Source organism: Notothenia rossii (assembly GCF_949606895.1).
Source record: "Notothenia rossii genome assembly, chromosome: 7".
Classification (NCBI taxonomy): Eukaryota; Metazoa; Chordata; class Actinopteri; order Perciformes; family Nototheniidae; genus Notothenia; species Notothenia rossii.
In genome coordinates, this window is record NC_136905.1 from 30,928,399 (window position 1) to 30,933,159 (window position 4,761).

The 4,761-nt window shown below is 37.8% G+C and overlaps 1 protein-coding gene across 3 annotated transcripts in view; it reads left to right on the plus strand.

Moving 5' to 3' along the window:
- LOC307047188 (uncharacterized protein) overlaps window positions 1-4,761 on the plus strand; it is a gene marked incomplete at its 3' end in the record, with an annotated part of 80,385 nt that overhangs the window by 75,517 nt on the left and 107 nt on the right. The gene's annotated exons all lie outside the window — the stretch shown is intronic.

Genomic DNA, 4,761 nt, shown 5'->3' on the forward strand with positions numbered 1-4,761 from the left:
TCATTGAGTTAAAGTATGTTTTATTTTATTTAAGTCTAATCATATATTCACTGCAAAGACTATTGATAACATGTTAATGCACCATTTAATAATTAAAGATGATTTAGAATACAATTATTTTCTCTTGTGCTATATGATTATTGAATTTGAATGACGCTATACATAGACAAAGTAAGTATGTTTGCTGTTAGACACATTTTTAACTCTCTCTGGATAATTTGCTGTCATAATAAAACGTTATTGTTATTAAGTTACTTCTGGGATTTCAGCCCCTCCCCTCAATCCAGTGATCATTTAACTATGTAGTATAATGATACAAAAAGACGTGTAGTAGCGGGGCTACTCGTTTTGAATTTTGGATTGCATATTATTTTGTGTAAATGTTTTTTTTCTTTTCTTTTTTAATTAGACTAAGCGACGGAGAACATGTCATTTACATATTTTCCAGACCGTCTGAGGTTATGCATGTAAGTACAGATCATGAAGCAATAGTTATAAGGGTATGGAATGATAGATAGAGGACCTATAGATATAGTAAATTATTATAATCCATGTGGGAAATTAGATCAAAGTATATTAGAGGATGCTGGGGGTTCACTGCAAGACAAAGTAATATGGTGTGGGGATTTTAATTCACATAACTCGCTATGGGGAAGCAGTAGTACAGATGCAAATGGTGCACTAGTTGAGGAATTTATAGATGACCACGGGCTAGTGTATATTAATGGGGAAGGAACACGATATAATTGCACGAAGAATATAGAAACAGTACTCTATCTGACATTTTTATCTAGTGCTATAGCAGGTATAAGTACATGGAATGTGGTAAAGCATACTACAGTGGGCAGCGATCATTATCCGGTAATGACTAAAGTTGGGACCAACATAAGTTTTGAAAAGGAAAAGAAAATTCCTAGATGGAAATTGGGAAAGGCTAATTGGGATGCCTTCCAAGTTGTAAGTACGAATAGATGTAGAACACTTCAAGAGGAAAATTATGATGATATAAATAAATTAAATGATGAGCTGGTTAAGGTTATCATTCATTCAGCTAAAGAAACAATTCCGGAAATTGCAGGAGTTAGGCGTACCAAGAGTGTACCCTGGTGGAATGGTGAATGTAACAAATCCATTGAAGACAGAAATAAAGCATTCAGGCAACTCAAACAACTCCATTCTCAGGAAGCTTTGAATCATAAAAAGGCCCAGCCGAGTACAAGGAGAAGGAGAACAATAAGAACGCAAAAACGCACTTTTTGGAGGCAATATTGCAATAGTAATGGAAGAGAAGTACAGCTTGCAGATGTTTGGGGCATGATTAGGAGAATGGGGGGAATTCGAAGCAATTATGAGTTGCCAGTTTTGAGCACATAATGGCTGTCACAAACTTAGGAAAGGCGGAACATCTAGCTCAAACATTTAGGAAAGTTCATAGTTCAGATAACCTTAGAGAGGAAGCCATGCAGTGCAGAAATAATACACGAATGGAAAACCCGAGAATATTGGATAAGTGTTTTATGTTTGAGTTGAGAAGAGCAATTATTAGTGCTCGTCTAACCACTCCTGGGAAAGATGGTGTTTGTTATAAAATGTTGGAACACATGACAGATAACAGTCATTGTGTTAAGATTGTTTAACAGGGTGTGGGATTCTGGCCAACTCCCTTCAGTGTGGAAACAATAGATATAGTGCCCATCCTAAAGCCAGGGAAAGACCCTTCAGATCCATCTAGCTACAGACCTATTGCCCTGACATCTCATTTATGAAAAATCGTGGAAAGAATGGTTACAGAAAGGTTAACATATATCTTAGAAAGTAAAGCTCTGTTGTCCCCATATCAAAGTGGGTTCCGTAGGGGTCGGAATACAATGGATTCTATATTGTGCTTAGAATCAGATATCAGGAAAGCACAGACCAACAAGGAAGTAGTGATAGCAGTCTTCTTTGATATTGAAAAGGCTTATGACATGCTATGGAAGGAAGGACTACTACTAATCAAGTTAAAATCATTGGGAATTGGTGGTAAAGCATATACCGTAATTGGGTTATGCATTTTTTACTGGACAAGAAAATACAAGTAAGAGTAGGTGCAGAATATTTAAGTGTTTATGCTGTGGAAAATGGTACTCCGCAAGCAGAGTTGGGTGTAACGCGTTACAAAGTAACAAAGTACAATGAATGTTACAAAGTAACGCGTCACTGAAATAACATTACTTTTGTCGGTAACGCGCTTTTGTCGGTAACGCGCTACTTTTATAATTCAGTAATCACACTACAGTTACTAACATTGCCCCGACACGCGTTACTTCGTTACTTACTAAAATCAGTCATAATAACACTGACAGACAAGAGGGGTTTCCGCCGCAGGTTTATATGCAAGTAATCTGTGCGATCTGCGCGATTTGCGCGTCCACATGATCTCCACGTGCAGTGCTGCATAAACATGGCTGAGTCAGCGATAACTTTCGAGGGGTGGAGGTATTCCCATTATTTTGAGTTCGTCCGAAGAATAGACAGGAATGTGACGGTGAGGTCCAAACTGTGTCCAGGCCAGAAGCTGTTATCCACTGCTGTAAACACCTCGTCAAACCTCAACAAACACCTGCAAAGAACCCATGCTAAGGTGAAGCTAACGCACACGCTATTTGTTGTTTGTTTATATCATGTAGTCGGTTCTTCTTCTCTGTTTTCCGGTTGTTGCCTGTTTTGAATGACAAATACACACTACCGCCGCCTGCTGGTAAGGAGAGTTATTGCCACTCACGCATGGGCAGTTCGTAAGTGCTAGGCGAGTAAAGTAATGAGTAAAGTAACGAGTTTTTATGTAGATAGTAACGAAGTAGTGTAATATATTACTTTTTTTTTTTTTAGTAATATGTAATATATAATTTTTTTTTTAGTAACGACCCCATCTCTGTCCGCAAGGTAGTGTATGTCCGTTGCTGTTCAATATAATAATACATGACATTTTTAATCAAGTTCATCCAAGTGTGGGAAAATCTTTCTATGCAGATGATGGGGCTTTGTGGGCAAAAGGCCGCAATGTAGCACATGTTGGAAAGAAAATAGAAGCTGCAATAGTTGAAGTGGAGAAATGGACAAACAAATGGGGATTCAAACTGTCAGTATGAGACGCAGGTCATTTGTTTTACAAAACGGCATAAAATTGCTTCCATATCGTTAAAATTGTATGAGCAACCTCTTGAACAGGTAAATATAATAAGATTTCTTGGTGTTTGGTTTGACGGACAGCTAACATGGAGCAATCATATAGGAAAAGTTCAAAATAAATGTAAAAAGGTCAATAATGTACTTCAGTGTTTGGCGGGATAGGAGTGGGGAGCGAGTAGGTTATCACTACAGAACATATATTGGGCACTCATGACTCATGAGACCTGTATTAGATTATGGGTGTATAGCGTTCTTGGCAGCAGCAGAATCAAACCTTAAAAAGCTGGAACTCCTACAAGCTCAGGCCCTGAGAATATGTAGTGGATCTTTCAAAACATCTCCAGTATCAGCAATACAGGTGGGAGAAATGCCTTTAAGAAGAGTGAAGTTAATGTTGGCATACACCTTCAGGGGCATTGTGATAGTCATCCTGCGAAAAGTATTTTTGAAAGACTGCTGGGAGCACAATGAGTCACATTTAACAAGTTTTGGATGGATTGGCGATGTTAAAGCAGCAAGTATAGGTTTGAACCAAATACAGTATTGCCCCACAGTTCCAATCTCGTTCATTCCACCCTGGTTATTCCCAATGCCAAGTGTAGACCTCAATATACAAAAAGAGTTGAAGGAAAATAAAGAACTACTACCAGTATGGCGCATAGTCCAGAATTATTTTGCAAGATATTACTCAGACTCAACAATCATATTTACAGATGGCTCCAAAGTTCCAGAGACAGGGCGTGCAGGGGGAGCAGTTTATATCCCAGTGAGTAATATACATATAAAGAAAAGGGTAACAGACCATGTGTCAATATACACCACAGAGTTGTTGGCATTGGTACTGTCATTGAAATGGATAGAGGAGAAAGAAATACATAATAGTGTAATTGCATCTGACAGCTTTTCAGCGTTATCGAGTATACGATCAGGCAGATCTTAATTTAGAATGAACATAACAAATGAAATATTTCTAATTTTATATAAAATGCAAATCAAAGGCATAGCTCATGTTGGTGTGGAGGGTAATGAACAGGTTGATATTCTGGCCAAACAAACACTCAGAATTATGAACAGAAGTTCCACTTAGCAAAGCGGAGGTTAAAACATTCATACAGAAATATGCACAAACAACATGGCAAGAACATTGGGACTTTAGTGATACAGGAAGACATCTTTATAAAATTCAAAGGGGGATGGAAGGAAGGTGGGGTTTAAAAGAAGGGAGGAAAATGTCATTTCTCGGATTAGAATAGGTCATACAGGTCTCAATCATACATTAAGTATACTAGGAAAGCATCCAACCGGAAAGTGTATACACTGTAGCCAGCCAGAAACTGTTGAACATGTTTTACTCTATGGTTTTACTGCATTGCATGAAATATAGTAGGCCTACTCAGAGAAATGTGCTTTTCCAGACACTGAAGAAAGCAAAATACCATGACTTTTCGCTATCAGGGCTGTTAGGGAAAACATCAGGCAATATGTGTTGTGAGATTATTTCGTTTCTAAGGGAAATTGATACATTTAAAATAATCTAGAGTTTTGGTTCTTTGATTTGATTTGATTTATTTTGTTTATTGTTTTCTGCAG